The 21,479-nt window shown below is 33.5% G+C and overlaps 1 protein-coding gene across 3 annotated transcripts in view; it reads right to left on the reverse strand.

Annotated features, from left to right (window-relative positions):
* Positions 1-21,479, reverse strand: part of GLCE (glucuronic acid epimerase) — a 136,320-nt gene that overhangs the window by 81,204 nt on the left and 33,637 nt on the right. For all 3 annotated transcript variants that reach the window (XM_003755686.4, XM_023498328.2, XM_031955311.1), the window contains exon 2: positions 8,431-8,524. The gene's annotated coding sequence lies outside the window, so the exon portion shown is untranslated. The remainder of the gene's footprint in view (positions 1-8,430; positions 8,525-21,479) is intronic.

Below are 21,479 nucleotides of genomic sequence, written 5' to 3' on the forward strand. Positions count from 1 at the left end.
TGTATAACTTATGTCAAACTGCCTGCCTTCTCAATGAAGGGGGAGGAAAGGAAAAGTGGAAGAAAATTTAGATTTCAAAAAAATTCCAAAAGTTAAAATTGTTTTTACATGCAATTGGAAAAAAGTATTTTAAAAGTCACTTTGACAGTCATGTGGAAAATAGATTGCAAAGAGAGATGATGCAGAGAGATTAATTACAAGTATTCAAACAAGAGGTGATGGATAAGAAAAAGGCAGACACAGAGAAATGTCATGGAGTAAGTAATGGCAATATTTGGCAAGTGATTGATTATGCCAGATAAAGGAAAGTGAATGGTAGAAGGTAACGCCAAAGTAACATACCTGAGAGAGTGAACAAACAGTGGTGCTCTTAATAGAACCAGGTAAACCAAACAAAAAGGAAAGGAAAGGAAAGAATAATGAAAACAGAAAGTTTAAGATGTATCCAGGACATCCAGTTAGAAATGTCTAATATTAAATGATGATGGACTCAGGGTGTAGACTAAAGCAAATATTTTTTGGACATGGCCAATTATTTTGTTTAAATATGTGCATTTGTTAGAAGGATTTTTTTTTCTTTTTCCAATGAGCATGTGGAAACAGATATTATGAGAGAAAATTGTTAATTGAAAAAAAACTAATATCCAAATAAGCAGATGATGATACTGGAATGGAGATGTAGATTTGTGAGTCATTTGCATACAGATGATAATGAAATCTTGGAGAGAAAAGAAAGTATGTACAGGACAGAGGCTCAGGAAAGGTTCTCATGTAAGAAAGAAGGTGGTACGTGAATTACATATTTAGAAATTAGGGATTCTAAGAAGCAGAGGGAATGGGATGTGCACTCCAGGGGTTGAGGTGTGCTTGGGGGGCAGAGACTGGAAATGAAGTATCACATATAAAGAATATTAAAGTCAATCCAATAGGACTGAAGGGTATATAAAGGGAAATAATGGATAATAAAGCTGGCCAGGTTGTGATGGGCTTTATTAAGGCCAAAGAGAGGAATTTATATTTGATCCTAGAGGTTAACAGGGAGCTATCCATGTTTATTGAGGAGAACAATAGTAAAATCTGCACTTGATAAAAACCACTTCACCAGCTGTGTGGAGGATAGATTGGATTAGAGAGAGACATGAACCAGAGAAGCCAATTAGGAGGCTATTGCAGTAGTCCAAGTGAGAGGTAATGAGGACCAGCACTATCATAGAATACTAAGTAGTAGGAGAGGCATGATATGGTGGAACAAGAAGGCTTTTATGGACATGGGGATAAATAATCAGAAATCTAAGTAAAAACTAAATGTAGAAAATGGCAAGAAGATTTGTCTATCCTGAATCAGTAGATGTGGAAGGTAAGAGTATAGGTAAGCATGGCTGATTTTCAAATGTTTTTTCTGTTTTTCCCCAAAATTCTATTCTGACTGAAGTGGCTACTTTTCATTTATCAATACCAAATTTTATGCCTCCTATTTCTATCTCTTCATCTATATCCCATTTTAGCAAACTAATATAAGAACTGGTAAAGAGAAATATTGATCTCCTGGAAATACAAATTCCCATGAAATTAAAATCAAAAACATGATTTTTAAAAAAGCAGAATACATTATATTTCTTTTGGACCTGTTGCTCTGTCTCTATGAACTCACTTAACTTCCTTTTAGGATCTGGGTAAGTGGGTCAATGATTATTTCTATGACTGATCAAACAATAACTGAGAAAATAGAGGAGAATCTTGGGTTTAGTACTTTATCTGGTGAGCTTTGAAATAAGGCTTAGGTTAATCAAAGATATTAAGTTGTTTTATTCTACTGGGAACATATAGATTACTTTGATGAGGCTACAGATGCTGAGATCTTCACACCAGGAGATCCCTACAATGATGAAATCACAGGCTTGAATAAAAGAGGAAAAAAAAAAACTTTCTTGAAGGGCAAGTACTTTTATATATCTGAGCCTCAATTTCTTCATCTGTAAAAGAGGACAGCAAAAATCTGTTATACAGAAAATAGTCTATAACAGTCTCTGCAGAAATGCACGTTTTATTATTACCTCACCTAGCCTTTTATGCACTGCAGAATCTAGCACTCTAGTCATTTCACATAAGAGTTATTAAATATTTAAGTGAATATGGGGCAAACTTCCTCAATTCTAAACAGTTAATACTTCCTTGTAATTCTGTTCATGTTCACCTACTAGTATAGTTTAAATTCCAATATTTATTATTTTCATACTTATAGCTAAAAAAATCTCTTTTTTTTTAGGTGCAAGAGTCAGCTTCAATTCAAGAGATTTCCCTTTTAAAAGTACTTTTATATGTGGTACATATATTAAGAAGTTATAATTAAGTTATCTGTCATAGATTTAGACTTAAATGTAAAAACGACATTTATGAGAGCTTACCCAATCTAAGAGATTTTTATCTACTTTTCTTCCCTCACCTAATTTTCAAAACAAACAAACAAACAAAAAAAACCAAAACCAAACTTGTTCCACAGTACATATTAAAATTATAAGCTAGTAAACATGAAATTAGTTCTTCCCTCCTTCCTTCCTGTACCCTAAAATGCTTTCTATTATCTAACCACTTGTGCTGAAAAGCAAAGTGACCAGGAATAAGGTAGCAACAGTCTCACTGGACTCAGTCCACTAAAGACATCTGGAGTATCTTACTCAGTTCCAGGTACATTTTAGGAAGAGCACAAACTGTCAAATGTCTAGAGGACAGCAACAAAGATGGGAAAGTGTAATGGATCAGAACTCTGGAGAAGTATACTTAAGGCTCAGTATAATTGATTTAATCCTACAACAAGGTGTTAACTCAGTGGAATTGATAAGACAATGGTTATCTAGTTTTACATGTACTTAATACTTAATATAGTTCTACAAGATTGACACCTATGATGATGTAATTATAATAGAGTATATAAGAGTCAACAAGGACTAGAGGAGAGACATTCATTCCATCTCTGACCTTTGTGGTGGCTGGCCTGTCCTCCTGCTTCCCCCCACTGAAACCAAGGCCCGCCTGAAGGCCTCCAGAAAGCTAGCCGAGCCCCAGGCAAGGAGACAAGACTGTGAAGGAGATAATAAAGAATTTGGACTTTATTCCTGGCTATTCTCGTGGTAAGACCTCAGCAGAGACCAAGGCTGGTCCGAAAGACCTCCAGAAAACTAACCAGAATACTATAGGGAAAGGGTCCTAAGTTCATTTTACATGAAGAATGGCTGAATGAAATGGAGATATTTAGCCTGGAAGACTGAAAAGAGGATATGATAGCTGTCAAATAGATGAAATGTAAGAGGGATTATTCTTATTCTTTCTGGTTACAGACAGTAGAACCAGAAGAAATTAGTAAAAATTGCCCCCAAAAAAGCAATTTAAGGGTTGATATAAAGAAAGAATTTCTCCTAATTAGAGCTCTGTGACAAAAATGGATGTCCTCTAGAAATAATGGGTTTGAGGTCTTCAAGCAAAGGCTGGAGGGCAAGCATAGTTAAGGGAATAGGACTAGTGAGTACTGAGAACTCTTTCAGTTCTATGATTCTGTGAATCAAATTACCTTTATTTTCCAAAATTAATTCAAAACCACATCCCTTTGCTTATGTTTCTATATGGCTTTTGCCAATTTGTTTCATAATAGTCAATGCAAAATGGTTTTGGTCAGAACATACACAGTATTGTCAAATGTATAATAACTTTTAGTTGTCTGTACCAATAGTCTGTTTTATAGCATCTGTTACAAAATTCTATATTAAAGAGAGCTCTGCTCCCTGCGTAGAATCCTGAAATATAGTCATGTGGCACTTTTATAGTGACTGCAGAAATGTTTGCTAGGATGTTGCCTTTGAAAGTGAAGAAGTCCAGTGGGAAATACTCTATCAGCAAACAAAATTAAGTGGATCTATGCATTTGTAAAAATGTCCAAATAGGAGCTCTCTTCCTGAAAATATGTACTTCCTGAAAACTGCTCCTCCTGAAAATTTCCTCTTGGGAAAGGTTTTCTTACCTTTCTGAACCCAGAGATTCTCAAACTTTTTAAATAGGGGGCCAGGTTCAGTGTCCCTCAGACTATTGGAGGGCCGGACTATAGTAAAAACAAAACTTTGTTTTGTGGGCCTTTAAATAAAGAAACTTCATAGCCCTGGGTGAGGGGGATAAACATCCTCAGCTGCTGCATCTGGCCCGCAGCCGTAGTTTGAGGACCCCTGATCTAAACCATCAGCTAAAGTAGGGATAAGTAACATAAAGCATATTATAATAGAAAGAACACCTGATTGAGAAAAAAAGAGCCCTCCATTCTAGTCTTAATCCTGTCACTATTTACCTATGTAATCTTGCACAAGTCATTTCATCTGAGATAGAGCCTTTTCATTTCTAGGCAAGTAGAAAAAGTGATATGGTCTGGGAAGCATAGTTCTGAGAAATAAAAAGGTGACAGTCTTACTCTAACACTTGCCTGGTAACAATTCACTTGCAATGTTCAATGTAAATGTTGAACACTGGAATGTTCAGTTCCAGAAGGCAAAGTTTAAAAAGGGCATTGGTAATAAACTAGAGTGTGTCCAGAGGAGGGCAACCAGAATACTCAAGAGCCTCACTCAGTCATGAGGTTCAGCTGTGAAGGAAGTGAGACTATTTAACCTTACTGTAGGGAAATTAGACTTGTGCTTGACCGCAAAGGAAAAAAAATTAGAGCAAGAGGGCTAAGGGTCAAAGAGACAAACTTAGGCTTAATGTTAGGACAAACATCCTAACAACTGGAGTTGTCCAAAAGGGGAATACACAACCTAGGTGTACTGGTTTCTGAGTAAGATGTAGAAAGGAATCCTCCCCTGTATGTAATAGATTAGATGGCCACTGACATCCCGCTCAACTCTCAAATTATGTGATCCTAATTAAATGATTTCTAAGAGTGCTTCCTCTAAGAAGTGCATCTTTTGATAGTTTTAAAGTGGTAGAAATAATTCAGTGCAGCAATATGATGGGCTCCCATGTACACCACTCTGGGTACTCCAGAGTAAACTCCAAGTATACTTCAAGTTTACTGCTCTTTTAAAAAGAGCCATGATCTTACATTTAACATGAATCTTTTCTTGAAGGCAAATCCACTTAAAAAAAAAAGTCCTTCCTAGAAATCTATTTTAGGAAAAAGGAAGATGGTACATTAGCAAGGTGGTACAGTGGATAAAGTGTTGGTTCTAAATTCAAATCCAGCCTCGGACACCTATATTGGCTGTGACCCTGGGCAAGTCACTTAACCCAATTTGCCTCAGTTTCCTCATCTGTTAATGAGTCAGAGAGGAAAACACCAAATCACTTCCAATATCTTTGCCAAGGAAACCCCAAATGGTCATGGAGAGTTGGGCACAACTGAAACAACTAAACAACAGAAGGATGGTACCCTGCCACAGATCTTCTCACTTCTTAGTACCAAGTAACAGAATGTGTTTTGAAATACATATCTGTGCGTATGTGTGTGGAATCAAAGGGGATTTTTTAAAGTTACAAGTTTTTTTCTAAGAGAACCAAGACCTTATTTATAAACTGACAAACTTAATGGTCTGTGGTACATATTTTGTTTTAGGTCTAGGTCCAAAATGTTAAAAGACTGAAATTTACCTGATATCTTTCAGAGTCATGAACAAAAGGAATTTAGGGAGCATGACTTTACCTTTTCTTTTTTTCTTTCTTTTTTTTTTTTTGAGGCAATTGGGGTTAAGTGACTTGCCTAGGGTCACACAGCTAAGTGTTATATCTGAGGCCACATTTGAACTCAGTTCCTCCTGACTTCAGGGCTGTTGCTGTATCCACTGTGCCACCTAGCTTCTCCCCCCCCCCCCAATTATTTCAATGATTGTTTCTATCTGCTGGTGACTCAGTATCTCGTTTTTTAAAAAATGAAACAACATATGCCAATGAAATTATTAATGATAAAATTATGATTAAGTAGAAAACAAACAAAAATAGCAAGAGAACTGTTTACTAAATATTGGGAGATGATTTTAACAATCATTACCAGTTCCTTTTTTTAAAAACTTTTTCTTTCAGAGACGATTTTCAACATGTACTCCTACAAAACCAAGTGTTCCAAATATTTTTCCTTCCCTACTCCCCACTCTCTTCCCTAGACAGCAAGTAATTTAGTATATGTTAAATGTGCAGTTCTTCTATACATATTTCCACAATTATCATGCTGCACAAGAAAAATCAGGTGACAAAGGGGAAAAAAATGAGAAAGAAAACAAATGGCAATCAAACAACAATAAAAAGGTGAAAATACTATGTTGTGATATACACTCATTGCTCACATTCCTTTCTCTGGGTACAAATGGTTCTCTCCCTCACATTTCCATTGGAACTGGCCTCAATCACTTCACCAGCTCCTTCTTATTACTGTTTTAAATAGTTCATCACTTAAAAGGTAATTTTCAAGATGTCAGAATATGAATAACTTTTTTTCTCCAAGGATTCAATCTAGGTTACTTCTTTGTATGTGTGCCAAGACTATTTTTATACAGTTAAGTATTCAAGGTTTCCATTAGTTTTTCAGTAGTATATTTTCATTTATCCATCAGAACTCAACTCTACAGGCATCTTCATCCTAAAAATTATTCTAATGTAAATATAAAGCTCATGATGCCGATATAAACTGAGTAGGAAACATTCTTAAAATTATGAAGTTATTACTTATACACAAAGAGATGGCAAAACTTTCTGGTACAAAGGGCACCTTCTTCAACCATATTACTTAAATTACAGTAACCTCCAAGTCCAGCCTTCCCCAACTTTCATTCATTTACTCTTTTTACGATATTTATTAGTATTCATTATAAGTAAGGAATTCGATACAAAGCTAAACAAATCATTGTTCCTGCTTTAGCCTAATCATCTTGCATAAAACTCCTCTCAAAAGGTCTTTTAATTAATCTTTCTTAAATCTTTTGCAAAACTATTTAATTAAAATGTCAGTTTATTATTTGTAAAGGGTCAATAACACTACTATGCCTGTTTTTGAAATGTTAAATTAAACCTTACAATGATATAAACTTTAATCACTATACTAAAGAATTCAGATATAAAAATTATAAATGAGGAACACTGAAATATAAGGGGTAATGAAACAGAGCTCTTTAAAATCAATTTTTTTAAATCCTCTTTCTTACTGTTCCCAATATAATTAATCTGGTTCCTAGCTTGATATTCCATTCTAGAAAGCACACTAGTTTATTTTTCTTGAATATGTTTAAGTTTCCCCTTCTTAAATCAAAGAAAGGACACTTTAAATGGACTTTATGTGAAAGCAAATAAAGGAATACAACACACATGACAATTAGGAAATCCTATATGTTACGCCTCAAGTTATTTCCTATGCTAAAGATAAAAGAGGCTGTTTTCTTAATCAAATGGAGTCTTCATTTGAATCAAATTTCAGGAAAGTCTATATTAAATGTTTTATTAATATTTTTTGGTAGTTAGCAAAAAGCATTTAAATCAGGTCTAAAAATGTAGATCATGTTTTTAAAAGAATACTCCTTTTAAATATCCTATGTAACTTGGCTATAAAATAGACTTCAGCCACCAGATTTTTGAGTCTGAAGATTTGGTACAATATTTTCTGGCTTATAATTTTAATTTCTTCCCTAATATGATTCTCTAAAGTTGTATTAAACATTTACCACAAACACAAAAATTATTCAATTTAAACTTCAAGGACTAAAACACATATTATCCAATAATAAAACCACTTCAAAAGACTTTGCATTACAGTGATCTCCTTTAAAAAAAAAATCTCATTTTCTCAACCTTTAAAGCTATCATGACAAATGTTTAAAAAGCCTCATTATTATGCAATAAACAAATTACTCACCTATAACATAGGGGAAAAAAAATCACACATAAAAAGGATTAAAAAAGCAACAAATCCATCTACAATTTTAGTTTGAAAAGTTTTAAGAACTTAGTCCTCATGTAATTATGAAGATAATTTTTAATAACCTGAAATAATTCACTTTCCAATATTTCAGAAAACTAATTCTCTGGCTCAAAAATGAAACATCATTTACTCCTGGATGCTATCAATCCTCTTTCTGATATGCAAAGCTATTCATATGTATGAGTTCATGTGTGATAGACCATAAATGAAAAGCAGACCTCATATTTGTATCATTTTTTATATAATCACATAACATTAATTCTGTTGATACATAAAGATGACACATTTGATATCGTGTCTTACGGCCTTTTGAAGGTGAAAGTTGTCGAACAGAACATCATTTAAACAGTGAGGAGACTCCTAAAATTATTACAAGTTAAAACCAGCAAATGCCAAGATAAGCCAAAACATTAAACTATGTCTCCAAAATAAGCAAATATAAAGTTGAAAATACGCAGTATGACATGTAAAATTTTATTAAATAATTTTACCTTAACCAAATGAAACACTCTAAATTCTAGTGCATCTCTGGTTTCAAACTTTCAAAATGTATCTGAATCAAATCTTCTGTCCCTTGCCAAGTACCTAAAGTAAGGGGGAAAAAAAAAAAAAAGAAAAGCATTTAGGTCATCAAAGTTTTTCCAAAAGACCTATAATTTGCATTTTATAGTTTGCAAAAAAAAATCCTCTTATTTAAATTCTGTCTGCTTTTAAGACAGAGTAAATGACAAATATCTCTACTCTATTCTTGATATGCAAAATTACTGGAGGATCAATAGCATAAATATCAGTTCCTCTAAGGCAATGCATCAACTGCAAAGAAATATAATCTGCTATCTACCACAATCCCATATAATTGAAGAGTAAATCCCTATGTGTGCTTAGTGGCACCAAAGCTTTCATTAAAAGCATTTCTGAAGAATTACAATTTAAAATCAGTAAAGAATTTCAGGGAATGAGGTAAAAGTTATTAACTCTCCTTCAAGTTGCATAAAGGAATACTTTGAAAATGACTTAAAATATAATAATTGATTCCTATATTTATTATTGGGGAAAATTTGATTAACTTTATTTAAATAAGGAAGATAAGAAGAGGAAAGTCAACATATCTGAACACAGAATATTTCAGATTTTAATCCAATTCTACATATTTCTCTACTGGATTTAATTCACATTGTCTCTACTGATTTAATATGCAGCTTAGAGTTTTCAATGAGTTTTAAAAATTCATACATTTATATACATATAGTGAGTCAAAGTAGATTACAGTCATAGAGCTTCTAGGATGTGTTTAATATTAAAAATAAGTCCTAAATGAAAGTATTTTTTTCCATATGAAAATCAATATTATCATGTATTTATTTGCATATAACATAAATATTAATAAATAAATTCTATGTAAAAACAAATCAATTTTTATTTTGTCATCTATTTTAAGTTAGTTAAGGATTTTTATAGTGCATTAGTAAATTCAACAATTTAATACCATTTTATGTTTGTTCCTTAATATAAAATGAAAAAAGAAACATCTGTTAGGAATAGAATTTGTCTTTGCTAATTTTTTCCCTCGGGTTGTGCTTTAATTTTCTAACAAAAATTACCTCTAAGAATGCATGTTTATTTTCTCAAGAAACATATTTGAAAAATATATGATCTATGTCTGGTACCATACGTTTGCTTTCATTGAAACCATTTATTTGTAGACAATTGCAGCAGTAGTTCACTAAGGTCAATTTAAATTTGGTCCATGAAAATCTACATGTTTATTTCTTCTCCTGTAATCTTCTCAGCAGACGTTCAACTTAATAAACCAAAGGAAGCTTTAATAATTCAAATCTTTCTTTCAAGGATGTGCTGACTATCAGAGGAGCTTTTGGCAATACAGTTAAGTAAATTTCTTCACTATTTCCACAGCTTTGCATACATTTAAGTCTATCTCCTTTTTCAATGTCAGTAACTTCAGCTTCTTTTCTGTTTTTGAAAGGATTAGGCAACTCACAGGCAAATCATGCACCATTAAGTGGCCAACAGAATTTCATTCCATGATTTTAAAGAAGTTTCCTAATGAATTTTTATAATCAATTTATTAAATAGAAATAGGATGATACATTTTCTCACTTACAAGCTTTTCAAACATGAAAACTATGCTGAAAAAAAAAGACATTGAAGTCCAAAAGATATTTCAAAATCAACATGTCTAATACAGAACTCATTGTTTCCTTTTTAATGTTAAGGACACCACTGTGTCTTTCCAGGTACCCTATATTGTAGCATAGGAATCACACTTAACTCTTTCCTCTCCCTTCTCATATCTAATCAGCTGCCTGGTTTTGTCTATTCTACCTTCACAAGATCTCTGATATCCATTTATCTTCTTTTTATTCATCATAATCACCCTCATTACCTTGTGCCTAAATTATTACAATAGCCTCCTAAGTAGTTTTCCTATATATGGTTCCTTTCCTCTCTAACCCATCCTTCACAGAGTCAAATAGATATTTCCTAAATTTTGACCGTGAATGAATGTTTTAGCCAAACCAGCTGACAAATATTGCTCTCATAGTACATTCATTTCTTAAACCTGTGTTTTTGCATAGTTCCCCTATAATGTACTTCCCTTCCTCATCTTCCTCTTAGCACCCATAGCTCCCTTCCAGGCTCAGCTCCGGGATCACCTCTAAGGGGCCCTGCCTGATTGACTTAGCTGTTAGTCCTTTCCCTTCTAAAACATTATTTGTATTTGTTTTCTGAATATTTGGCATTTACTTATTTGTGTACATGTTACTCTTCCCAATAGAACATAAGTCAAAAATGAAACACTTGTTGTTATATCCCCAAATCTTCCACACAGAATCCCACAGAGCTTCATACTTAATCCCATACTTAAAGGCAGTTAATAAATGCTTATTGAACTGACACCTTCAATGCCTCCTTGCCTTATTCTCTTCATCATAAACCAATGTCTCTAACTACATTACTTGATCCTTCTCTGGTCCTTTATTTATTTTTATTTTTTGAATGTCACAAGCTTTTTATTTGTCATTGTTTTCTTTTAATTTTTTGAAAAATAGTTTTTTTTATTTTCAAAATATATGCAAAGCTAATTTTCAACTTCATCCTTACAAAAACCTTGTGCTCCAAAATTTTCTCCCTTCCCTCCCCTAGACAGCAAGTAATCCAATATATGTTAAACATGTACAATTCTTCTTTATCATGCTGCACAAGAAAAATAAGATCAAAAAGGGAAACTATATTGTAATCCACATTCAGTTCCCATAGTCCCTTTTCTACATGCGGATGGCTCTCTTAATCACAAGTCTATCGGAATTGGCCTGAATCATTTCACTGCTAAAAAGAGCCACATTTTGGCATAACCTCCAAACTTACTCCCCTCTATCTTCAAATATGAACCTTCTACTCTTAGTTATTTCATCTTATTCTGAAGTTCATTTAAAGCTATTTCATACTCATAGCATCTGTGCTTTTAAAAACACTATCTTTAAGTCTGATTCTTTTTATACAGCAAAATAACAGTTTGGTCATGTATACTTATTGTGTATCTAATTTATATTTTAATGTATTTAACATCTACTGGTCATCCTGCCATCTGGGGGAGGGGGTGGGGGGGTAAGAGGTGAAAAATTGGAACAAGAGGTTTGGCAATTGTTAACGCTGTAAAGTTACCCATGCATATAACCTATAAATAAAAGGCTATTAAATATATATATATATATATATAAAAAAAGGGAGAGAAGCAAAAAAAAAAATAAAATAAAATTGAGGCTGAGAGTATATGCTTTGCCAATGGTACATAAATCTGTTAAGTTGCAGAATTGGGGTACAGATCTGGGAACCATATCTCCTGGTTTACTTTGCAAAGGAGAAATAAACACATTAATAAATACAGAGATGGACAAACAAGAAAATAAACAAATATATATATAAAAAAACACTATCTTTACCATCTATGATACTCATCTCTCTCCCCCTTCTATAGCTAATCACTGTCTAGAATACAACTTCTAACACAGTAAGAACTTGATGAACAGACACTGACTGACATCAGCTTTCATCCCATCACTCTCTCTTCCATTAAGCCTTTCCTAACTAATTATATTCATTCACTATTTCATAAGCACCTTCTATGCACATGACACAGTTAGGTACTTGATAAATAGAAGAGTCCCTGATATAGTAGAAGATCACAGAATTCAAAAATTTTAGAGATCAAGTTCAAACACCTCGTTTTATAGATGAGGAAAATAAGGCTTACAAAGGTAAAAAAATTTTCCTTTTCAGTTGGGATTCAAAGATAAATCAATGATTTAAAATTTATTAAAATCAAAATTAATACCTTTATCTTGCCACAATACTCACTGAAATACATGCTGAGAGATAGTAAGAAGTCTCTAAGAGGAGATGTTATTTGTGAGCAAAGACACTATATATTTTGGAATTATAGTATGTTTAACCAGGCAAGAGTTTACAGGGTTTGAGGGAAGGAAGACATTTTAGGCAGAGACAATAAGAGCAAAGTTGGCTATGTGTCCAAATAACAGCAACAAGAACAAAAAAGGTAAAGCTAGAAGGCCCTTCAAAAGCTCTTCAATCTAGTCTAACTTTATACCTTAAGAAACTGATACTTCGAAAAGTTAAGAGATTTGCACAAAGTCAAATAGAATTTGACTATAACTTGTAGTCACTTTCTCTACTTTGTCACTAGTCTATTAGGCATGGAAGAAAAGAGAAAGAATGTGAGGGGTCAAAACAAGGAATGATTTGAAGACGAGACCAAAGTTTAGATTACCTATGTGGCCTGAGGCAAGCTTTTAAATCTTCCTTCTTCATTGTCTTAATTTCTCAAAATTTTTAGGTACCTGGGCTTGTACCACACAATTCCCCCTCTCCCCCTTTCCCTTTGCAGTGCTTATTCTAATGCATATTACAAATGCTACAAAAAAAGAGACAGGGTCTCAAAGAGAGAGAGGAGAGAGGGAGAGTGTGTGTGTATGTGTATGATTCACTGTACAGAAGAGCATAACACTAAGTATTTAGTAGGTATTTAATACCTGTCTTTCGTCACAGTTCTCAAAATATCACTAATTACAGCTAATTTATAACCAAATTATGTAATACTTTTAAAAAGTAAAAAAGCATTTTAGTTATTTTATTTGCTTAATTCCAAACACTCCAAAGTGGTCATACTAATTCACAGTTCTATCAACAAATGTATCAGTATGTCTATCTCTCCAAAACCATGCCAGCATTTGACTATTTCCATCTTTTGTGCTGTTTGACAATTTACTGGTTATTAAGTGCAACCCCTGAGTTGTTCTGATTTGTCCTCGTTTTTTCTTCTGAGAAATTTGATAAAAAATTTTTTTGAGTTAATGTTCCCTTGTAATTCTAGAGGCATAAATTTTGTCAAAAAGCTTTTCAATTTTATCTAAACTTTCTATTTTGCCCCTTGGTTAAAAACTCATTTCCTATTCATGGATGTGAAAAATGGCTTTTCTTATTGTATAATTTTTATTGTCAGATGTCATATATTTAGAATTTAACATGGAATGTGGTATAAGCTATCAGGCTGAGGTAAATTTCTGTCAGATGGCTTTCTACTTTTCTCTACAGTTGTCAACAAATAGTAAGTTCTTTTCTATGTTATTTGTAGGAAACACTAAATTACCATTCCATTACCTGATTTCACTTGTTTACTACATTCTAGTTTCAACTAAGCTATTCTTCTGTTTGTTTTAATATTAAATATCAAATGGTTTAGATGACTGCTGTTCTATAATAGTTTAAGGTCATTATCTCCCTTGGTATAAATCTTTTGTTCCTCCAAATGAATTGTTATTTTCCAAAGTTCCATAACATATGCGCTTGTACAACGTTAGTCAGAGTAAGAATATGACCAGTTATTCCATAAAAGATGCAAACAATAGAAACTCTGATAGGAAATTTTGCACATGACCCTGGGCCATCCTTGGCACTATGCCTTCTTTCTTTGTTTTCTATGTAATATCTAACCTGTTAATGTGGCAATCTACCTTTACCTGTCATGGAAGACATGATCCTGTGAATAAATTCCCCCCCCCCCCATGAATACTAAAATCTATTTAGCTGGCATGAAGCCTTTTTTCTTCAGGATCTCAGTATTGTCTTAGAGGGTCTGCATCCCTACAGTTGGCATATCAGGTCAGAACAATTTAATCTCCTTAGTAATGGAATAGTCAGCAAGATTATCTGCCCCCTACAAAATATATATCCTTATACCCCTTAATTTAATTAGTATATTAAATTTGTTAAGGTAACTTGGGCAGTACTATCATTTTTATTATGTGGAACAGCCCAGCTATGAGTACTAAATATTCCTCTAACTGAATATATGTAAGAACTGCTTTAGTAGAATAATTGCCAAATATTTTATGTATTTTGAAGTTCTTCTGAATGGGATTTCCCTTTTTTATTATTGTCTCATGAATCTTGCTGCTGTTATTTAGAAAAACTGCTTGATTTTTGTGGGTTTATTTTGTGAACCATAGCTTGGCTATTAATAATCTCAATTTGTTTCTTCATTGATTTCCTAGAATTTTTCTATATCCACAAATAAGGACAGTCTTCTTTCTTCTCTTTATGTCAAGTTTTAAGCTCTTTTTCTTGTCCTATTATTAGAATTTCTTGAACTGTATGGAGGATACTCTTGCTTTACTCTTGTTTATTGGGAAAGTTTTTAATATTCCCACTGCATGTACTTGCTCTTGGTTTCAGACAGATTGGTAGTTAACAGACATTCAATCATGCATGACTTTTTGTGACCCCATGGCACATAACAGACCTCAAGCCCTTATTATCATATCCTTTCCTATACCCCTTCCCCCCCCCTTTTTTTTCCCCTTCAATCTTGCCCTATCTTTTTATTATGTAGTCAACATATTTAAGCTGCAGCTTCAGGATGTGACTTTATAGGGAACAGTTGGGGTTGATTTCTTTAAACATGCAGTGACTTACTCTCCTTACGAGGAATGTCTAAATCTTTTCCAGCATCATAATTCAAAAAGAGCAATTCTGTTGTACTCAGCTTCCTTATAGTCCTAGGAAAGCCATACATTGCTACTGAAAAAAGTACAGCTCTTTGTCAGCAAGGTGATGTCTTTTTAGTATGCTGTCCACATATGCCAGTTTCCCTTCAAAGGAGGAAGCATCTTTTAATTTTAAGACCACAGTCATTCTCTACAGTTATCTTTGAGTCCAAGTGTGGTGGTGTTCTTTTCTAAAATATAATGGTTCTCTGGGAGCAGGTTTCTTGGGGAAGCTTCTGGAAGCAGCCTTAGATTCAGTTCAAATCAATAATCACCTCAAATGCAGCCAGGGATTTAAGTACAGTCCTTTATTGTCTCTTCCAAAATAGCCCAGTTAGTTTTCTTAGAAGCCTATCTCCTTCCTTGGTTCCAAGAGCTCTTGAAGCTTCAGCCTTCAGCCCTCTGCTATATATGATCTCTTAGAGGTGTGAACCCAAAGGTTGACTCCTCCTCTGAGAGAGTGGGATTGTGGGAGCTGTAAACTTGTGAATCTCATACTGAATCCTCAAATCTCCCAAACTTGTGAACTAATGTGTGAGTTAATGTGTGAACTCTCAAAGATGTAAACATAAGCATTGTTTCTATCAATTCTAGTGACAACACTTTGTAAGGATTCTAACATCCAAGAATATAAAACCTGACGCTGGTTCCATTTCAAGTTTCTCTATTTCCCAAGAAGTGATAGAACCAGTTGCCAAAACCTTGGTTATGGGTTTTGTTTTGTCTTTTTGAAATGTTAAGCTTCAAACTAGCTCTTATGCTCTCCATTTTTTTTTTTAAAGATTAAAGCAATTCTTCTAAACCTATACTTTTTTCTTATAAGTACAAATATTGCACTAATTCTTTAAAAAGTTATAAAGACTTCTCTTGTAAATTCATTCATCAAGATTACTCCACTATTCTACTTAATAGCTAGTTTTATTTCTCTTAGAAAAGACTGGATTGTTCAAGATATCTATCTGGTGCTTTGTCTATTAAATTGGATAGTTTGCAGATTTGAAAGCAATACAATCTCTTGTTTGCAGTTTTCTTGGACTATAACTGGGCATAGGATGTTCCGATGGTTTTGATAAGGGGCTTTTTCATAATTTCATTGTATTTTTTTAATGTTTTGTTTTTTAATTTTTTTTAACAATTTAACAAATTTTTTTTAAATTTTTTAATGTTTGGCAAAAGGGTTTTTTTCTTAAGAGTTCTTTTTAAAGAACCAGCATTATTTTTTTTTTTCATTTCTATAGTCTCTCCCATTGATCTATTTCTCCTGTAATTCCTAAGATATCTGTGCTTATTACAAGTTTATTTTGTTAGGTGTCCAATTTTTAACACATATTCAATCATCTCCTTTTCTGTTTTGCCAGTTTATGTTTCATAAAACTTTCATGTTGTCTTCCTAAGAAATGTATTCTTTAGTGGTCATATTCAGTAGATTCTACAACACTTTCATCTCTAATTTCTCCAGAAATTTGTTCAATTTCATATTTTCCTTGCCCACATTTCATTTGTCAATTTTTTTTTAAGCTTCAGAGTTTTACTTAACTTTCTCTTTCCCTCCTTTAAACAGTTGTATAATTCTTTAACTACATAACTGAGAGTAGGGGGAAAAGGTAATCTAAACCTTCTACTCTTCCCTTTCTATTTCTTTCATTTCTTCTATTTTTCTAGTAACAATTTCTTAGATCTTTTAAATAATTCTCTTTCCACTGAACCCATTGTGAGGCTCTCACTTCCCATTACAAAATATATCTTCCTAGAGCCCTGGAGAATATTCTTTAAGCCTGTTGCTTTACTATCACTTCTATTACCTTTATTTTCATTTTCATCTTTAAAATCAGGTGTTCTTTTTACTAAGAATATCTTATAGGTCTCTCCTTTTTTTGAAGAACAGAGAAATATTTTCCAGGGCTTTTTTTTCCCCCTTTTAAATAAAAATATTATTTCAGCATTTGAGTTTTTGTTCATAATTGCATTTCTTTACCTTTCTTGTGTTTCTGTTGTTCAGGTATTTGCAAGTATCTGCTCAAAAGTCTTTTGTAGTATTGCTTCAAATATTTCATATTTTTTTTCCATTTATAATCCAGTTTAGGTTTATGGGGCAAATAATTTCAGGCTGTATCTGGATGGAGAAAGTCTTTTTCAGGATATATATAGATATATATGATTTTTTTTTTAATAGACTCTGTAGTATTTAAATTTCCTTTATATTTGAAAGTCTTTCTTCAGGAAGCTTTCCAAATTTGTTTACTGTAATTATAATTTTAAATTTTACCCACTACAGGTAGGCATGCCCAGGAGTTTGAAGCACATGCTTTGTTTTATGTTCCAGGAGGGCATTTGTGGATTCTTTTGATTTGTGCTTTATTTTCCATTTTCTGACATTCTGAGCAGTTTTCTGCTCTGGGTTTTTTCAACTGTCATGCTTGTGAGGAACTGTGATCCAATAGTTTAATTCATTCATATTTAAAGTTATAAATTAGACATATTTTCTTCCACTATGAATTAGAAGTTTTGTTTTTGTTTCAACTCTTTGTTATTTTTGCCTAATCTACTTTAAAATAAGGGCAGGTAGGAAGCACAATGGATAGAATACCAAGTCTGGAGTTAATTAGACTCCTCTTCATGAATTCAAATATATCTTCAGACACTGACTAGTTGTGTTATCCTGGGCAAGAATCACTTTATAAGTTCTCTTCATTTTACTCTCAAAATCCCTACAATCAAATTAAGCTTTACTTAATTCATTTCATTTTTCCTTAATTCATAATTCTTTCCCTTTTTTCCTTTTAATTAAATAAAATCTTTCATCTCATCAACTTTTTTTCATTTTGTGCACCTTTTCTAAAATGAATTTTTTCCCCTTTGTTCTCTTCTTTCTCTTTCATTCATGCATGGAAGGTTCCACAGATCAACAAATCCCTACAGATTACACTCATTGTGATGAGTTCCCATTTCACATTATACGATATCTCTTTCTCTCCACTTCCTACTGATGTAATATGATTTTGTGCTTCCCTAATTTTAGGGGGAGGCTTCTGTTTTGCCAGTTAAGTCAGGAAATCCTGGGTCTTTTGGTTTTGGAGTCTGCCTCAGGAAACTCCCATGCCCAATCTGTCTGATTCTGAATAGACTATTTCTCAGTTTATTGTGACTGATATCTGGTCAGTGATAATCAAATTTTGGAGACTATCACTCAATCTGGAGACTACTCCCTAGATCTACCCTTGGGCCACAGACTCGCTAGCCCTATCCTTGAGCCATAGAATTAGCATATCTATGGTAGATGCTGGATAAAATGTCTCTCCCTGGTTCTGTTTCTTTATTCGTTATTGAATTCCCTTACAATTCACTCCCCTTTGTAATGGTGTTACCATTACTTTCAATAAACTTTGCCCCTTAACTAAAAGATGGGTTCAAGCCTGCAAATTCTTTTGAGATACCTTGCAACACTGGTCTGGGACCCCAAACTTCTAGGGTCCCCTCCTTCCCAACCTCTACATTACCATGGAAGCATTAACTGGGGCCTCTATCAGGTTGAAATTTCCTTCTTTGTACAAGCCTATGGGTTGGTTTATATTCTCTTGGGGTGAAGAGACTAATGTGAGCTGAGCATGTTAAAGATGAGTGAAACACTGATAAAGACTGTTTAGTTAGGATCTGTGTTTTCCGTGAAGTGGGAAACTGAAGTGGGACTGCTTCCTCTAAACCTAATTCTTCTTTTGGGGTTTATTTATTTAGGTTTTACTTAGTAGGACCGGAAACACATGTTTTGCCCTCACCTTGCTGGCCATGTGACAAGTTTCTGACACCATTTGCTATTACAGATTTTTCAAACAACTTACTTTCCACTTTCTTCTAATGAACTGTACTTTGGTCATCTTACTACTTTTTATATTCTTTACCCTGGGTGGTAGCTAGCTGGGCAGTGGCACAGTGGATAGAGTGCTAGGTCTAAAGTCAGGAAGCCTCTCTTCATGAATACAGATCTGTCTTCAGATACTTCCTAGCTGGGTGACCCTGGACAAGTCACGTCATCCTATTTGCCTTAGTTTTTTCATCTATAAAATGAACTGCAGATGGCAAGCCTCTCTCATACATTTACAAAGAAAACTCCAAACAGGGTCACAAAGTCAGCCATGACTGAAAAACAACTAAACTTTTTGAACAGGCAGAAGGGAGTACAAATCAGTACATCAAGGAGTGAAGGCTGAAATTTTACTTTTGAATTTGAAGTTTTAGATAATCTAAAAGTTTCAATTATCCATGTAACCTCATCCCCATTACCACAAATAATTAAGCCCTATGCTATATTACATCACATTAGATAACAATGATGATGGTGGACATCTTTGCTTAACCTCTGGTTATTATCCTCTTACAAATAATGCTTGTTGTTGATTTTAGACAGTACTACTCATCTTAAGAAAAGTCCCACTTAATTCTTTTGCTTTCTAGTGTTTTTGAGAGGAATGAGTTTTGTATTGTTTAAAAAAAAAAAACTTTTTTAGCTTGTCCCTTACAAGTATTAATCTTCAAAACAATTTTTATGTTACTGGTTATTTGGTTTAGGTAATCGAGCTTAGAAATGGGCCAAAATTGAGCATTCTTATGATAGAAATAACATTACTTTTCAATTTCTAAGAACCTTGTTCTACTTTTGGTTCACTGTGATTTATTGAACTTACTGTCACCATTTGGCCTTAGAATATCTCTCACTTTCATGAAAGAGATTTTTTTTTTAAAAAAGTACATGTTTTGATATTTATCCCTTTCTCTTTTTACTCTAAAATTTAGCCACAGTTTGCATTTAATTTGCATAAATTGATATTTATTCTGCAAAAATACTCTATTTCTTCCTCCACAACTAAATTATAAACTTTCTTATGGAAACAATAGTGAACTCTTCCCACTCCCTCCATATTCACTGTAACAAGATGATTGAAAATATCAGTTCTTTGTGTCCTAAATTGTTTTCCTTATCAATTTTGTCTTCATAATCCTCTCCCCACCAGTTTGCCTCACCATTGTATTATTTTCTTTTTTTTTTCAATAGGGTTTTATTATTTAACATTTTTGTTTTTCACAGTTACATGTAAAATAATTTTTACATTTGTTTTTAAAATTTGTAGAGTTCTAGATTCTCTCCCTTCCTTCCCACCCTCTCATCCCATTGAGAAACCAATATACTGCTATAAAAGTTATGTTGCAAAAGAAAACAACCCTTAAGAAAAATAAAGAAAAGATTTGATGCAAAATATAGACTGAATACCCTTTAGTCTATATTCAGACACAGTCAGTTTTCTGGCATTTTTCATCATAAGTCCTTCAGTGCAGTCTTGAAATCACTGTATTGCTGAGAACAGTAAAGTCATTAACAGTTGATCATCCCATAAATTAACAGTGATCATCCCACAACATTGCTATTACTTCTTTGCTCAGGCTTCCCAGGTTTTGTTATTGTTGATTTTCCCAAGTTTTTCATGATTTTCCATAGAACAATAATATTCCATCATAATCATACACCACAATTTATTCAGCCATTCCACAATTTCCAATTTTTTGCCCAGAGAAAAGAGCTACTATAAATATTTTTATATAGATCCTTTTCATTTTTTTTTTAACATCTTTTATGGGATTTATGCCTAGGAGTGGTATTGTCAGGTCAAAGGATATGGATATGCATGATTTACAATCTTTTGAGCAATTTCATATCTTTTGATCATTTATCAATTGGGGAGTGGTCCCCCTTTTTTTTTTTTTAAATAAATTTGATCCAATTTCTTATATATGAGAAATGAAGTTTTCACAAGAAACTTGCTTCAAAATTCTTTTCACAATTATCATTTCCTTATCCTGTATATTCTGTTCTCCTTCTTTTACCTTGTCCATTCTCAAAAATATTTTGTTTGACCATTCCCTCCCCCAATATGGTCTCTTCTTATCTTCCTTCCCTCTTCACATGTCCCCTTTGCTGCTACTTTCCTAAGTAGGTTAAGACAGATTTCTATAACTATAATGGGTATGTGTGTTATTTCCTTTTTGAGCCAATTCTGATGAGAGTTAAGGCTCTCTCACTCCTCCCTCCCCTCTACTACCTTTTCCCCTCCACTGTAAAAGCTTTTTCTTGCTTCTTTTATGGCAGATAATTTATGCCAATCCACCTATCCTTTTCTCATTCTCCTAGTTTATTCCTCTTTCATCCCTTAATTTTATTATTTTTTAGATATTATTCCTTTGTATTCTACTTATATCTGTGCCTTCTGTCTATACACACACACACACACACACACTCCTTCTCTACATACACATACACACTCCTAACTTAGTCACTTAGTGACAATCTATCAGTCCATTAATCTTAGGTACTACAGCTGGACACTGAAGCAAGACCAGAGCTGAATAGATCAATGAAAGTAGGTTTCTCAGTAAAGAAACAACAGCTCATTCAACACTTTCAAGCTGTT

The sequence above is a fragment of the Sarcophilus harrisii genome, chromosome 2, assembly GCF_902635505.1.
Source record: "Sarcophilus harrisii chromosome 2, mSarHar1.11, whole genome shotgun sequence".
Classification (NCBI taxonomy): Eukaryota; Metazoa; Chordata; class Mammalia; order Dasyuromorphia; family Dasyuridae; genus Sarcophilus; species Sarcophilus harrisii.